Below are 18,405 nucleotides of genomic sequence, written 5' to 3'. Positions count from 1 at the left end.
CGCTCCCGGGAGGACAGTTCCCGACCAACGTCGGGATCTACCCGGTGCGACGCCGTAGAGTCGGCTCAACGGGCGCTCGGATCCTTCGGGGCTGGATCATCGGTCCCGACAGCCTTCAAATCTCTCCCTTCCGATCACCTGTCGGGCGGAGTATGAGTCCCACCGAGACGGTGTGCCATCGTGGGAAGGAAAGGATAAGGGTCGTTGAGGCCTGACTCGCTGGCGACATGACAACGACAAAGGCGATTGATGTGGCAACGCGGACGGTCGTAGAGGAAGAAGTTGTCCGCTTCCGCATTGTGGAGAAGCGACAACAGAGGATCACGCACGCCCTCGTGCGAGAGAGCAAAATCGGATGGTCCATGAAATGGCTGGACCGCCACCAAAGGAGGAGAAGGAGGACAACTACGGTGATGAGCAGATCCGACTCGATCTGTACTGTGTTTTCGATAGATACTTTCAGAAGAAGGACGACAATGACGCCGAGAAGGGCAAGGGCAGCCGATGACAATCTTCTTCGCCATAGCCAAATATGTCAGATGTAGTAGCCGAACGATGGGTATGCAACACTTACATAGTTGCATGAGTTTGAAGGATTTGAGATATGCTAATTGTGATGTACCACCGTAAGAAGAGAAATATGAGGCGTGACCAACCAGGGTGGTCCGCGGACGTTTGAAGTGTAGAGAGGGGTATGATGATTTTACGCGTAACCAAACGACTGCCGTCGAGCGTGACAAGAAATCCCGGGAAGCTTCCGACGGCGAGCACGTATATACCCGAGGCAAGATAAGCAGCAACATCGCTGGTGCGTGCGTGGCGAAGCCGCCGCCGCTGCTGGCCTCATCCGGCCGGAGGAGAAGCGGGAAACGGAAAGCTGCGTCGCTCTTCGAGTGGCAGGTGACGTGCAAGTGCAAGTGCATCTCTTGGAAGCTTGTTCGGCCGTGTAGCTGCTAGCTGGGAACCCGTTGGAGTTATCCCCGACCCCGCAACGGAACGGAACGGAGCCCACGTGTGCGCTGCCAACGGAAAGGAAATGGAGATCGACAACGAGGTTGGTTGGGTTGGGTTGGGTTGGGCAGGCGTGTGATCTGGGCGCGCGCGGCTTGCTGTCATTGGCTCCCGTGCCGTGACGCCATTTCCCTGCGTGCGAGGCTCTTCAGTACAAGCCAGGCCACGCTCCAGATTTGGAATGCAAGGTGAGAAGTTGGACTTACCTCCAAAGAAAAAAAAGTGAGAAGTTGGACAGTTAATCCAACTATCCGGAGAATACGTAACGGACACGACACGATCCGAGACGTCGGATCGTGGGCTGTTACCGACTCGGACGTGGGTTCGGCCCACGTCTCTCCACCCAGCCGCCTTTATAAGCAGGCTATCGCCTACCCTAGCCGTCATGAGAATCAGATCGCATCTGCCTCACGCGTTCGTTCCTTTTGCTGTTGCTGCCGTCGGCGACTCCGTCCCGTTTACCGCGTACACGGTCGACGGGAGAGCAGGCCTCCGAAACCCCACCTCTCCGGTTCCTGTACGAGAGAGGGGCGATTAGGTTTTTGGGGAGCGATCACGCGACTGCTCGCCTCCGTCCGTCTGCTTCGTCTACGTCCGCGTCGCCCTCGTCATCGCCATGTCTTCACCAAGCGAAGCTGACCGTCTCGTCCGCGAGAAGGCCGAAGCCGAGAAGAAGGCGGCAGAGGATGCTGCCGCCGCCACCGCTGCTGCTACGGCCAATTGGCCGATCGGAGGGTAAGATACGTTTATCTCTCTCCTGTTTCGGTCTGCACTAGTAGTACTGCCTATATGCGTAGATGTTTCTGCTATATGCGTAGTACTTGCTAGTATACTCTGTGATCAGTATGTCATGAACCTAGTCAATGCCATGTTAGTAATTATTTCATGGATTAATCTACTCGGAAAATTGCCTATTTACTCAACAATCCAAAAACCTAAATTTGTGTAGGAATTTTTCGAGTAATGGTTTTGCTGCTGCACTGAAACCGGATAAGTTTACCGGTACTTTTTTCAAGCGTTGGAAAACGAGAACCACCTTATGGCTCACGGCTATGAACGTGTTCTGGGTAGCCGGTGTCACTCCTACAGAAACTATCACTCCTGAACAGAAGAAGATGTTTAAGGAGGCCACCGTCCTATTCCTTGGAGCAGTCATTAGCGTGATCGGAGATAAGCTGGTTGATGCATATTTACATATGCATGTTGCCAAGGACTTGTGGGAGGCGCTCGAATCTAAATTCGGGGCCACCGATGCTGGGAGTGAGATGTATGTTATCGAGCAGTTCCACGATTACAAGATGGTTGACAACCGTTCTGTATTGGAACAGGCTCATGAGATAATATGCATAGCTAAAGAACTTGAGGTTCTTAAGTGCAATTTGCCGGGCAAGTTTGTCGCGGGCTGTATAATTGCTAAGCTCCCTAATTCCTGGAGGAACTTTGCTACTACTCTGAAACATCAGAGGCGTGAGTTCTCAGTAGAGGACATCATCGGACATGTGAGTGTTGAGCAACTCGAGAGCAAAGGACTCCAATGGAAAAAGCGATGGAAAGCTCTTCTGCTGCCAATATGGTACATCAGAGGAACCTCAATTCCCACAAGCCCAAGGGAAAGAATTATGTCCAACAGAATACCGACTTCAATAAAAGGGAAAGAAGCCCTTCAAGAAGAATAAGAAGGGAGATGGCTGCTATACTTGTGGTTCAGAGGAACATTGGGCGAACAAGTGCCCAAACAAGTACAAGAAGCCGGCGCAGGACTCCAAGTCTGCCAATATGATTGTGGGCAACAATGAAAGTGGTGCATCTGGGTACGGTAATTTACTTACTGTATTTACAGTTTGTCAGTCCACCGATTGGTGGGTGGACACGGGTGCAAATATTCATGTGTGTGCTGACTTATCATTGTTCTCTTCTTATCAGGCCACCGGTCGCGGGTCCGTATTGATGGGTAATGGCGCGAGTGCTTTTGTTCTTGGTGTTGGCACGGTCGATCTGAAGTTTACTTCGGGAAGGATCGTGCAGCTGAAGAACGTGCAGCATGTCCCCGCCATCAAGAAGAACCTCGTTAGTGGTTCCCTTTTGTGCAGAGAAGGGTTTAAGTTGGTATTCGAGTCTAATAAAGTAGTAGTTACGAAATATGGACTTTTCGTTGGAAAAGGTTATGAATGCGGAGGTCTGTTCTGCCTTTCTCTTGCAGATTTTTGTAATAAAGTCGTGAACAATATTCATTCGAGTGTTAATGAATCTGAAGTTTGGCATTCACGTCTTTGTCACATAAGTTTCGGTGTTATGTCGCGGCTAGCAAAACTGAATTTAATCCCAACTTTCACTTTAGCCAAAGGTTCTAAGTGTCATTCGTGTGTGCAAGCAAAGCAACCTCGCAAGCCTCACAAGACTGCAGAGGAGAGACACTTGGCACCATTAGAACTCATACATTCTGATCTTTGTGAGATGAATGGTGTGTTGGCTAAAGGTGGAAAGAAATACTTCATGACATTGATAGATGATTCCACTAGATTTTGCTATGTGTATCTGTTAAATACTAAAGATGAGGCTCTATACTACTTTAAAATCTATAAGGCAGAAGTTGAGAATCAACTTGAAAAGAAAATTAAACGAGTCCGGTCTGATCGTCGTGGAGAGTACTTCTCAAACGAATTTGGTTCATTTTGTGCGGAACACGACATTATTCATGAGAGGACGCCTCCCTATTCACCCCAGTCAAACGGGGTTGCCGAGCGGAAAAACTGTACTCTAACTGATTTGGTTAATGCCATGTTAGATACATCGGGTTTATCCAAGGCATGGTGGGGGGAGGCTATATTGACCGCGTGTCATGTCCTGAATAAAGTTCCTACAAAATATAATGAGGTCACTCCCTACGAGGAGTGGTCGAAGAGAAGGACGACGCTCTCGTACTTACGTACTTGGGGTTGCTTGGCGAAAGTCAATGTACCGATCCCCAAGAAGCGTAAGCTTGGACCAAAGACTGTGGACTGCGTTAATTTGGGATACGCTAAGAATAGCGTAGGCTATAGATTTCTAGTAGTGAAATCTGAGGTACCCGACGTGAAGGTCGGTACAATAATGGAGTCGAGGGATGCTACATTCTTTGGGGATATATTTCCCATGAGAGATATGCAAAGCACTTCTAGACAGGAATCTGAGATAACCCCTGAGCCTGCCATTCCTATGGAATACTATGAACAAACACATGATGAAAATCCTCAGGAGGATGACGAGGAAGCCCGTGGTAGGGGCAAGAGACAAAGGACTGCAAAGACCTTTGGTGATGATTTCTTCGTATACCTCGTGAATGATAATCCCACTTCTATTTCAGAAGCGTATGCTTCTCCAAATGCTGATTAATGGAAAGCTGCGGTCCGTAGCGAGATGGATTCCATCATGGCTAACGGGACATGGAAAATCACTGATCGTCCCTATGGTTGCAAACCATTGGGATGCAAGTGGGTGTTCAAAAAGAAGCTTAGGCCCGATGGTACGATTGAAAAGTACAAGGCTAGGCTTGTGGCCAAGGGTATGCCCAGAAAGAAGAAGAAGATTTCTTCGATACTTATTCACCCGTGGCTAGACTGACCACCATTCGAGTACTACTCTCATTGGCGGCCTCTCATGGTCTTCTCGTTCATCAAATGGACGTTAAGACGGCTTTCCTGAATGGAGAGCTAAATGAGGAAATCTACATGCAACAGCCAGATGGCTTTGTGATAGAAGGTCAGGAAGGAAAGGTGTGTAAGTTGCTGAAATATTTATATGGTCTGAGACAAGCACCTAAGCAATGGCATGAGAAGTTTAATACAACTCTGACATTTGTTGGCTTCGTTGTTAATGAAGCTGACAAATGTGTATACTATCGCCATGGTGGGGGCGAAGGAGTTATATTGTGCTTGTATGTTGATGACATACTGATATTTGGAACCAACCTCAAAGTAATTGAGGAGGTCAAGTGTTTTCTGTCTCAAAACTTTGAGATGAAGGACCTTGGGGTGGCTGATGTTATCTCTAACATCAAGCTATTGATGATGAGGGTGGGATTACACTTCTGCAATCCCACTATGTTGAGAAGATTTTGAGTCGCTTTGGATATTCAGACTGCAAAATTTCTCAAACACCATATGATCCTAGTGTGCTTATTAGAAAGTTTAAAGGCACAACTATAGATCAATTGAGATTCTCTCAAATTATCGGTTCACTTATGTACCTAGCTAGCGCAACGAGGCCTGACATCGCGTTTGCTGTGAGCAAACTTAGCCGGTTTGTTGCAAACCCGGGCGATGTTCATTGGCGTGCTGTTGAAAGAATTATGCGCTACTCGAAAGGTGCTGTCAACCACGGGCTGTTGGGGAACGTCGCATGGGAAACAAAAAATTTCCTACGCGCACGAAGACCTATCATGGTGATGTCCATCTACGAGAGGGGATGTGTGATCTACGTACCCTTGTAGACCGTACAGCAGAAGCGTTAGTGAACGCGGTTGATGTAGTGGAACGTCCTCACGTCCCTCGATCCGCCCCGCGAACCGTCCCGCGATCAGTCCCACGATCTAGTGCCAAACGGACGGCACCTCCGCGTTCAGCACACGTACAGCTCGACTATGATCTCGGCCTTCTAGATCCAGCAAGAGAGACGGAGAGGTAGAAGAGTTCTTCGGCAGCGTGACGACGCTCCGGAGGTTGGTGATGATCTTGTCTCAGCACGGCTCCGCCCGAGCTCCGCAGAAACGCGATCTAGAGGTAAAACCGTGGAGATATGTGGTCGGGCTGCCGTGGCAAAGTTGTCTCAAATCAGCCCTAAAATCCCACTATATATAGGAGGAGTAGGGGGGAGCCTTGCCTTGGGGTCCAAGGACTCCCAAGGGGTCGGCCGAGCCTAAGGGGGAAGGTATCCCCCTCCCAAACCGAAATCTACTTGGTTTGGAAGGTGGAGTCCTTCTTCCCTTTCCCACCTCCCTCTTTTTTTTCTCTTTGATTTTTCTTCCAATGCGCATAGGGCTCTTTTGGGCTGTCCCACCAGCCCACTAAGGGCTGGTGCGCCACCCCCAAGGCCTATGGGCTTCCCCGGGGTGGGTTGCCCCCCCCCCCCCGGTGAACACCCGGAACCCATTCGTCATTCCCGGTAACTCCGAAAACCTTCCGGTAATCAAATGAGGTCATCCTATATATCAATCTTCGTTTCCGGACCATTCTGGAAACCCTCGTGACGTCCGTGATCTCATCCGGGACTCCGAACAACATTCAGTAACCAACCATATAACTCAAATACGCATAAAACAACGTCGAACCTTAAGTGTGCAGACCCTGCGGGTTCGAGAACTATGTAGACATGACCCGAGAGACTCCTCGGTCAATATCCAATAGCGGGACCTGGATGCCCATATTGGATCCTACATATTCTACGAAGATCTTATCGTTTGAACCTCAGTGCCAAGGATTCATATAATCCCTTTTGTCATTCCCTTTGTCCTTCGGTATGTTACTTGCCCGAGATTCGATCGTCAGTATCCGCATACCTATTTCAATCTCGTTTACCGGCAAGTCTCTTTACTCGTTCCGTAATACAAGATCCCGCAACTTACACTAAGTTACTTTGCTTGCAAGGCTTGTGTGTGATGTTGCATTACCGAGTGGGCCCCGAGATACCTCTCCGTCACACGGAGTGACAAATCCCAGTCTTGATCCATACTAACTCAACGAACACCTTCGGAGATACCTGTAGAGCATCTTTATAGTCACCCAGTTACGTTGCGATGTTTGATACACACAAAGCATTCCTCCGGTGTCAGTGAGTTATATGATCTCATGGTCATAGGAACAAATACTTGACACGTAGAAAATAGTAGCAACAAAATGACACGATCAACATGCTACGTCTATTAGTTTGGGTCTAGTCCATCACGTGATTCTCCTAATGACGTGATCCAGTTATCAAGCAACAACACCTTGTTTATAATCAGAAGACACTAACTATCTTTGATCAACTGGCTAGCCAACTAGAGGCTTACTAGGGACAGTGTTTTGTCTATGTATCCACAAGTATTGTGTTTCCAATCAATACAATTATAGCATGGATAATAAACGATTATCATGAACAAAGAAATATAATAATAACTATTTTATTATTGCCTCTAGGGCATATTTCCAACAGTATCCCACTTGCACTAGAGTCAATAATCTAGTTCACATCACCATGTGATTCCAACGAATCCAACACCCATATAGTTCTGGGGTCTGATCACGTCTTGCTCGTGAGAGAGGTTTGAGTCAACGGTTCTGAAACTTTTAGATCCGTGTGTTCTTTACAAATCTTTATGTCATCTTATAGATGCTGCTACTATGTGATATTCGGAAATACTCCAAATATCTACTCTACTATAGAATCCGTTTCACTACTCATAGTTATTCGGATTAGTGTCAAAGCTTGCATCGACGTAACCCTTTACGACGAACTCTTTAACCACCTCCATAATCGAGAAAAATTCCTTAGTCCATCAGTTACTAAGGATAAATTTTGACCGCTGCTAGTGATTCAATCATGGATCACTCTCTGTACCTCTCAACAAAATTTGAGTCAAGGCACTCATGAGGTGCTGTACCCAGCATGGCATACTTCAGATTCTACGGCCAAGGCATAGAAGACGACCTTCGTCTATTCTCTTTATTCTGCCGGGGTCGGGTTTTGAGTCTTACTCAAATTCACACCTCACAACGCAGCCAAGAACTCCTTCTTTGCTGATCTATTTTGAACTCCTTCAAAAACTTGTCAAGGCATGCATCTTGTTGAAACTTCCATTAAGCGCTTTCGATCTATCTTCATAGATCTTTGATGCTCAACGTTCAAGTAGCTCAATTCAGGTATTCCTTTGAAAACTCCTTTCAAACAACCTTGTATGCTTTACAGAAATTCTACATTACTTCTGATCCACAATATGTAAACCACATATACTTATCAGAAATTCTATAGTGCTCCCACTCACTTCTTTGGAAATACAAGTTTCTCATAAACCTTGTACAAACCCAAAATCTTTGATCATCTCATCAAAGTGTATATTCCAACTCCGAGATGCTTGCACCAGTCCATTGAAGGATCACTGGAGCTTGCATACTTGCTAGTATCTTTAGGATCGACAAAACCTTCTGGTTGTATCACATACAATGTTTGCTCAAGGAAACCGTCGAGGAAACAATGTTTTGACATCCTACGTGCAATATTTCATAAATAATGCATCAACAACTAACATAATTCCAACAGACCTTTAGCATCGCTACGAGTGAGAAAGTCTCATCATAGTCAACTGTTTGATCTTGTCGAAAACATCTTTGCGACAAGTCGAGCTTTCCTTAATAGTGACTTATCACCATCATCGTCTGTCTTCCTTTTAAAGATCCATTTTACTCAATAGTCCTATGACCATCAAGTAATTCTTCCAAAGTCTACACTTTGTTTTCATACATGGATCCTCTCTCGGATTTCATGGCTTCCAGCCATTTGTCGGAATCTGGGCCCACCATCGCTTTCTCCATAACTCGTAGGTTCACTCTTGCTCAACAACATGACCTCCAAGACAGGGTTACCGTACCACTCCGTAGTAGTACGCGACCTTGTCAACCTACGAGGCTTGTAGTAACTTGATCCGATGCTTGATGATCACCATCATCAGCTTCCACTTCAATTGGTGTAGGCGCCACAGGAACAACTTCCTGCGCCCTGCTACACACTGGTTGAAGTGATGGTTCAATAACTTATTGAAGTGATGGTTCAATAACCACTCAATTCTTTCGAGAGAAACCTTTCCTCGAGAAAGGATCCGTTTCTAGAAACAAACACTTTGCTTTCGGATCTGAGATAGGAGATGTACCCAACTGTTTTGGATATCCTATGAAGATGCATTTATCCGCTTTGGGTTCGAGCTTATCAGACTGAAATTTTTCACATAAGTGTCGAAGCCCCAAACTTTCAAGAAACGACAGTTTAGATTTCTTTAAACCTCAGTCTATACTGTGTCATCTCAATCGGAAATACGTGGTGCCCTATTTAAAGTGAATGCGGCTGTCTCTAATGCTTAACCCATAAACGATAGTGGTATTTCGATAAGAGACATCATAGCATGCACCATACCAAATAGTGTGTGGCTATGACGTTGAGACACATCATCACACTATGATGTTCCAGGTGGCATGAACTGCGAAACAATTTTCACATTGTCTGAACTGCGTACCAAAACTCGTAACTCAGATATTCATTTCTATGATCATATCGTAGACAGTTTATCCTCTTGTTACGACGAACATCACTCTGAAACGGAATTGAACTTTTCAATATTTCAGACTTGTGATTCATTAAGTAAATACTCTTGTATCTACTTAAGTCGTCAGTGAAGTAAGAACATAATGATATCCACTGCGTGCCTCAGCACCCATTGGACTGCATACATCAAAATGTATCACTTCCAACAAGTTACTATCTTATTTCATCTCAATGAAAACAAGGCCTTGCTCATGTGGTATGATTTGCATGTCACTAGTGATTAATCAGGTGAGTACAAAGATCCATCAGCATGGAGCCTCTTCATGCAATTTATACCAACATGACTCAAGCGGCAGTGCCACAAGTAAGTGGTACTATCATCATTAACTCGTATCTTTTGGCACCAATATCATGAACATGTGTAACACTACGATCGAGATTCAATAAACCATTGAAGGTGATTATTCAAAAATAGAGTAACCATTATTCTCTTTAAATGAATAATCGTTTTGCAATAAACACGATCCAATCATGTTCATGCTTAACGCAAGCACCAAATATCAATTATTTAGGTTTAACACCAATCCTGATGGTAGAGGGAGCGTGCGACGTTTGATCATATCAACCTTGGAAACACTTCCAACACGTATCGTCACCTCGCCTTTAGCTAGTCTCCGTTTATGCCGTAGCTTTCATTTCGCGTTACTAATCACTTAGCAACCGAACCGGTATCCAATACCCTCGTGCTACTAGGAGTACTAGTAAAGTACACATCAACATCATGTATAAAAACAGTAGAGCTATAGCGCAAGCTACATCATAATTCGCAAAGACCATTAGACTATGTTCATGACAATTAGTTCAATTAATCATATTACTTAAGAACTCCCACTCAAAAAGTACATCTCTCTAGTCATTTGAGTGGTACATGATCCAAATCCACTATCTCAAGTCCGATCATCACGTGAGTCGAGAATAGTTTCAGTGGTAAGCATCTCTATGATAATCATATCAACTATACGATTCATGCTCGACCTTTCGGTCTCATTTGTTCTGAGGCCATGTCTGCACATGCTAGGCTCGTCAAGCTTAACCCGAGTGTTCTGCGTGTGCAACTGTTTTGCACCCGTTGTATGTGAACGTTGAGTCTATCACACCCGATCATCACGTGGTGTCTCGAAACGATGAACTGTAGCAACGGTGCACAGTCGGGGAGAACACAATTTCGTCTTGAAATTTTAGTGAGAGATCACCTCATAATGCTACCGTCGTTCTAAGCAAAATAAGGTGCATAAAAGGATTAACATCACATGCAATTCATAAGTGACATGATATGGCCATCATCACGTGCTTCTTGATCTCCATCACCAAAGCACCGGCACGATCTTCTTGTCACCGGCGCCACACCATGATCTCCATCAACATGTCGCCATCGGGGTTGTCGTGCTACTCATGCTATTACTACTAAAGCTACATCCTAGCAAAATAGTAAACGCATCTGCAAGCACAAACGTTTAGTTATAAAGACAACCCTATGGCTCCTGCGGGTTGCCGTACCATCGACGTGCAAGTCGATATTATCTATTACAACATGATCATCTCATACATCCAATATATCACATCACATCGTTGGCCATATCACATCACAAGCATACCCTGCAAAAACAAGTTAGACGTCCTCTAATTTTGTTGTTGCATGTTTTACGTGGTGACCATGGGTATCTAGTAGGATCGCATCTTACTTACGCAAACACCACAACGGAGATATATGAGTTGCTATTTAACCTCATCCAAGGACCTCCTCGGTCAAATCCGATTCAACTAAAGTTGGAGAAACCGACACTTGCCAGTCATCTTTGAGCAAGGGGGTTACTCGTAGCGGTGAAACCAGTCTCTCGTAAGCGTACGAGTAATGTCGGTCCAAGCCGCTTTAATCCAACAATACCGCGGAATCAAGAAAAGACTAAGGAGGGCAGCAAAACGCACATCACCGCCCACAAAAACTTTTGTGTTCTACTCGAGAAGACATCTACGCATGAACCTAGCTCTGATACCACTGTTGGGGAACGTCGCATGGGAAACAAAAAAATTCCTACGCGCACGAAGACCTATCATGGTGATGTCCATCTACGAGAGGGGATGTGTGATCTACGTACCCTTGTAGACCGTACAGCAGAAGCGTTAGTGAACGCGGTTGATGTAGTGGAACGTCCTCACGTCCCTCGATCCGCCCCGCGAACCGTCCCGCGATCAGTCCCACGATCTAGTGCCGAACGGACGGCACCTCCGCGTTCAGCACACGTACAGCTCGACGATGATCTCGGCCTTCTTGATCTAGCAAGAGAGACGGAGAGGTAGAAGAGTTCTCCGGCAGCGTGACGGCGCTCCGGAGGTTGGTGATGATCTTGTCTCAGCAGGGCTCTGCCCGAGCTCCGCAGAAACGGGATCTAGAGGTAAAACCATGGAGATATGTGGTCTGGCTGCCGTGGCAAAGTTGTCTCAAATCAGCCCTAAAATCCCACTATATATAGGAGGAGGAGGGGGGAGCCTTGCCTTGGGGTCCAAGGACTCCCAAGGGGTCGGCCGAGCCTAAGGGGGAAGGTCTCCCCCTCCCAAACCGAAATCTACTTGGTTTGGAAGGTGGAGTCCTTCTTCCCTTTCCCACCTCCCTCTTTTTTTTTCTCTTTGATTTTTCTTCCAATGCGCATAGGGCTCTTTTGGGCTGTCCCACCAGCCCACTAAGGGCTGGTGCGCCACCCCCAAGGCCTCTGGGCTTCCCCGGGGTGGGTTGCCCCCCCCCCCCCGGTGAACACCCGGAACCTATTCGTCATTCCCGGTACATTCCCGGTAACTCCGAAAACCTTCCGGTAATCAAATGAGGTCATCCTATATATCAATCTTTGTTTCCGGACCATTCCGGAAACCCTCGTGACGTCTGTGATCTCATCCGGTACTCCGAACAACATTCGGTAACCAACCATATAACTCAAATACACATAAAACAACGTCGAACCTTAAGTGTGCAGACCCTGCGGGTTCGAGAACTATGTAGACATGACCCGAGAGACTCCTCGGTCAATATCCAATAGCGGGACCTGGATGCCCATATTGGATCCTACATATTCTACGAAGATCTTATCGTTTGAACCTCAGTGCCAAGGATTCATATAATCCCTTTTGTCATTCCCTTTGTCCTTCGGTATGTTACTTGCCCGAGATTCGATTGTCAGTATCCGCATACCTATTTCAATCTCGTTTACCGGCAAGTCTCTTTACTCGTTCCGTAATACAAGATCCCGCAACTTACACTAAGTTACTTTGCTTGCAAGGCTTGTGTGTGATGTTGCATTACCGAGTGGGCCCCGAGATACCTCTCCGTCACACGGAGTGACAAATCCCAGTCTTGATCCATACTAACTCAACGAACACCTTCGGAGATACCTGTAGAGCATCTTTATAGTCACCCAGTTACGTTGCGACGTTTGATACACACAAAGCATTCCTCCGGTGTCCGTGAGTTATATGATCTCATGGTCATAGGAACAAATACTTGACACGCAGAAAATAGTAGCAACAAAATGACACGATCAACATGCTACCTCTATTAGTTTGGGTCTAGTCCATCACGTGATTCTCCTAATGACGTGATCCAGTTATCAAGCAACAACACCTTGTTTATAATCAGAAGACACTAACTATCTTTGATCAACTGGCTAGCCAACTAGAGGCCTACTAGGGACAGTGTTTTGTCTATGTATCCACACAAGTATTGTGTTTCCAATCAATACAATTATAGCATGGATAATAAACGATTATTATGAAGAAAGAAATATAATAATAACTATTTTATTATTGCCTCTAGGGCATATTTCCAACATGGGCTTCACTATACGGGATACCCATCGATACTTGAAGGGTATAGTGATGCGGATTGGATATCTGATGCTGATGAGATGAAGGCCACTACTGGGTATATGTTTACTCTTGGGGGTGGTGTTGTTTCCTGGAAATCTTGCAAGCAAACGATCTAACGAGATAGACAATGAAAGCAGAATTAACAGCATTAGACACATCTGGTGTCGAAGCAGAATTTCTTCGAGATCTTTTGATGGACTTACCTATGGTTGAGAAGCCGGTTTCGGCTATCCTTATGAACTGCGATAATCAAACAGTTATTGTTAAAGTGAAGAGTTCAAAGGACAATATGAAGTCCAACAAACATATAAGAATGAGTTTGAAGTCTGTCAGACGTTTGAGAAACTCCGGAGTGATAGTGTTGGATTACATCCAAACGACTAAGAATCTGGCAGATCCCTTTACTAAAGGGCTATCACGTGTTGTGATAGATAGTGCATCGAGGAAGATGGGTATGAGACCCACATGAGTTGCCATGGTAGTAACCCAACCTATATGATCGGAGATCCCGTGAGGTAGGACCTGGGAAAACAAGCCAGTGGTGAATTGAGGAGAGTAATCTTACTGACCCACTCCGTTGGAGATGCAGTACTCTCGGATACTGTATGGCAGGATGACTACTGTCTTAATGTGTTCTAAGGCTTATATGTAAGCAAGATGCTGTCCTACAGAGCGATCTTTGTAGGAACACACCTATATGAGCTTGACTGCTGGTCACAGTCTATGAGATTTGGGTAATCTCTAGTAAACTCATGAATAGGTAAGGAGTGTGACTAATATGCTCCACCCGAGGGGTCACCTTCGGCAGTCTAGTACTAGTAAGACTTGTGGTGAAGCTCCTTTACGCCAAACTGACAATTCAAGGCATAGTCCATTGTTCAGTTGTAAAGGGGTGTAGCTACTTGCTCTAGGTGAAGCTCAACCTTAACACGTCTTCACTGAAATGTTGGTATATTAAAACAGTGATTGGAACGAGGGAACACGATGTGCCCTTGAGATCTGGTGTGGGATTGTTGAAATTGGTAGTGGGCTTTAGGCCCATTAGAGAATTTCAGAAAAATCTCCAAGGGCCCATGTAGGTGGTGGAATGACAAGGTGGTGGGCAGTTTAGTCCCACCCCGCTAGTGGAGGAGAAGTTGGACCCCTTTATAAGGGTCTCTCTTCCACATGCTATTGGAGAGTGAGAAGAGAAGGTGCCCTCGCGCACTCCTCCTCCGCCGCCCGCCGCGCCGCGGGTTGCAGGAATGAGCCGAGCCGAGCTCATACCTACGCACTTATTTTTGCCGGTCAGGAACGGAGAATACGTAACGGACACGGCATGATCCGAGACGTCGGATCGTGGGCTGTTACCGACTCGGACGTGGGTTCGGCCCACGTCTCTCCACCGAGCCGCCTTTATAAGCAGGCTATCGCCTATCCTAGCCGTCACGAGAATCAGATCGCATCTGCCTCACATGTTCGTTCCTTTTGCTGCTGCCGCCGCCGGCGACTCCGTCCCATTTACCGCGTACACGGTCGACGGGAGAGCAGGCCTCCGAAACCTCGCCTCTCCGATTCCTGTACGGGAGAGAGGCGATTAGGTTTTTGGGGAGCGATCACGCGACTGCTCGCCTCCGTCCGTCTGCTTCGTCTACGTCCGCGTCGCCCTCGTCATCGCCATGTCTTCACTAAGCGAAGCTGACCGTCTCGTCCGCGAGAAGGCCGAAGCCGAGAAGAAGGCGACAGAGGATGCTGCCGCCGCCACCGCTGCTGCTACGGCCAATTGGCCGATCGGAGGGTATGATATGTTAATCTCTCTCATGTTTCTGTCTGCACTAGTAATACTGCCTATATGCGTAGATGTTTCTGCTATATGCGTAGTACTTGCTAGTATACTCCGTGATCAGATGTCATGAACCTAGTCAATGCCATGTTAGTAATTATTTCATGGATTAATCTACTCGGAAAATTGCCTATTTACTCAACATATATGTAGTGTATCGGTTTTGGATCTAGAGCTTTAATCTCGATCATTGGTATCCTAAAACTAACGGTTGAGAGTAGCGGGATTCGCATAAACAAATGCCATCCAAGTATGTTCTAGAACCATCACGTCATCCTTACAAACAAAAAGTGCATGCCTCCCGGGCCATTATGCAGCTAGCCGAAGACGCGTTGGGTGGATTGGAGATGGGTCTAGAAAGAGAACGAGAGATAAGAAAACTAAAGTAAATGATTAATGAACGTGGATCAAATTGGTTATCATCCCTTGCTTTTTTACATCTTTTGTTGCCAATCAGTAGTGATTACATTTTTTCTCTTTTTGACAACAATAATATTCTTTTTTGCATTCAAACATAGACCATATTATTTTGCATTTCTTTCTGCGGCGTAGCCTAATGTTTTTCTCCTTTTATCAAAACACTTATGTTGACATGCATTGCATGTGTATACATACTAAATATAGGGGACTTTTTTGAAATGCAAACATGGTTTTCAAAACATAATGTTTAAAAAAAATTGTAAATTTAGAAAAAGCACCAAAAAACAAAATAAAATTAAAAAACAAAACAGAAAACCAATAAAAAAATGGCTCATGAAACTTTTAGAAGGTTCCGAAACCGGTTGGGTCACACTGTGTGAAGGCTCAAAATGGGGCAGCCCATCTCTTCTTAATCAGGTCATTTGCCTGTGCATCGTCCCGATAATCTGCAGCAATGAGCGGCGAATAGGAATAACTGGGGAGCCCTAATCAGCGCTGCAAGCGTCCGATCAGGAACTGACACCGGCAGTAGCTTGGTTTTGGACTGGCCCAGTTACACGAGCGGGCTCCAAGTGCTCGACTCGCTCTGCGCGGTCGCTCGCGCGAGCGTTGTTTCGGTCACAGTTGACCAATTTCAATTGTTAACTTAAAAGAAACAGGAAAAAATGTATTGAAAAGAATCAAAAAAAAAAATTGAGAGTCCAAAACAGTTCATGAATTTTGCAAAAGATCATTTAAATTTTAGAAAAGTTCGTTAAATTTGAAAAACAAAATGAGTTTGAAAAGGTTTATTGATTTTGAAAAAATCATCGAATTTTGAAAAAAAGTCCACCAAATTTGCAAAAAAGTTCACCGATTTTGGGAAAAGTTCATCAAATTCGAAAAAAACTTCACCAATTTTGAAAAAAAATCATGGAATTTGAAAAGAGGTCATAAAATTTTGAAGAAATTCCAACAATTTTGAAAAAAGTTCACCGGTTTTAGGAAAAAGTTCATCAATTTTGAAAAAGAGTTCATCAAATTCTAAAAAAAGCTCACCAATTTTGGAAAAAAAGTTCATCGGATTTGAAAAAATGTTCATCAAATTTGAAAACAGTTCATCATTTTTTTAAAAAGAAAAAATTGATGAACTCTTTTCAAATTGTTGAACCAGGACAAAGTTTTTTTTTCATTAAACGAGGTTAAAAAAAGGAAAAAAGGAGAATGAAAGAATAAAATGGTAAAATGTTTTCATTGGTCAGAAGCTGCTTCGTGGTGGGTGATAGCGTAAGCATATCTTACCTTGGGGCTCCAAGGTTCGATTCTTGTTCAACGCGTTCGATTTGCCAAATCAAAACATGTGGGGGGGGGGGGATCTACATGGGCCTGCGCATGGGCAGTGCAACGGGCGCTAGTGGCACCAAATTGGATTTGCCGAATAACTAAGCGTGATGAGAAAAGAAGGGAGGCCCAGTTCACTAGGCCAGTAACTAAAATATGGCGGGATCATGGGGAGCTCTTATGTCCCCCTTATAGGGAGATGTAGGGAAAGCTTGTGAAAATCCGAGCGCTCAAAGGGCCGGCCTAGACTCGTGGGAGACCACAACCTCGTTAAAATTCAAGCATTTCATTAAAATGCCCCCCACAATTTTTTGGAAAAAATGTTAAACAAGTAATTAAAAAATAATAATCAAACGTTTGAAAATGCTAAATGTGTTTCGAAAAATGTCAACCATATATGAAAAAATGTTAAATTAGTATTTTAGAAATATTAATCAAGCATTTTAAAATGTTATATGCATAAAAAGAAATGTTGAAACTGTATTAGAAAATGTTAATTTTATATTTGAAAATGTTAATCATTCATTTGAAAATGTTAAATGCGCATAAAAAACTGTTGAGCATGTATTAAAAACTGTTAATATTGTATTTATAAAATGTAAATGCATATTAGGAAAATGTATATTATATATAAACAATGTGTATATAAAACAGTGAAAACTGAGAACTGAAAAAAAAAAAGTTATTGAAAAACGAGAGAAAAAACCAAAGCCAAAGAAAAATGGAAAATACCCGGGTGAAAAGCGTGAAATAAATAAAGGAAAAAAAATGTAAAATAAAGAAAGGAAAAAAGAATCAGTGAAACAATAGAGAGAAACGAAGAAACAAGAGAAAACATAGAAAAAACAAAAAGAAAGCCTTAAAACTGTTATTTAGTGGCTTCAAGAGCTACTATTTAGTAGCTCACAGAAAAACTTGTTTCACTGCTTCTTTCCCCTAAAGTTGTTCGTGCCCTACTATTTCACCACAAATCCGACTGCTATTTAGTGGCTTAGAGCAACTCTACCAGACCCCGCATCCTGTGTCGATCCAGAAAATAACCGTCAAAATGCAGATTGGGTGAAAAAACCTGCCCGATCAGACCCCGCATCCCGCCCCGGCCCGTAAATATTTTTGCGGGGCACAACAAAATCTCGGCCCCAACCCGCGTATTCGCGGGTTTCCACCTCGCCGTTGTGGTGCCCCGCATATGAGCGAAAGCGGTTGGTGGGGGGACATTTCAGCCCGCGCTTTCCCCCACCAAAGCATATTCTGCGAATATGCTCTTTTACGGGTCCGTTTGGGGGTCTGCATCTGTGTCAGCTCGGACCAACCCGCAAAAGTTGTTTTACGCGAACTGCAAACATGTTTTGCGGACCGGACGAATGCGGGTTCTGCTAGAGTTGCTCTTACAAGGCTACACAACTTCGAGGAAACGTGTCATTGGTTCCTGGGTGCTCCCTTTCCTTCTCTATTTGTGCCGGCCAAGTTTGCTTTCCTTCTTTTGTTTCTTTTGCTGGTTGGTTTCTTGTGCTTTTTTTATTTTTTTTATTTGAAAACATTGGAAATAGAGGTTTTTTTTACCAAGTGTTCATCGAATATTTAAGAAAATGTTATGCAGTGTAAAAATTGTTCACACAACTTTTGGATTTTTCTAATGCTATTCACAA

Source organism: Hordeum vulgare, chromosome 6H, assembly GCF_904849725.1.
Source record: "Hordeum vulgare subsp. vulgare chromosome 6H, MorexV3_pseudomolecules_assembly, whole genome shotgun sequence".
Classification (NCBI taxonomy): domain Eukaryota; kingdom Viridiplantae; phylum Streptophyta; class Magnoliopsida; order Poales; family Poaceae; genus Hordeum; species Hordeum vulgare.
This window is presented reverse-complemented; position numbering follows the sequence as displayed.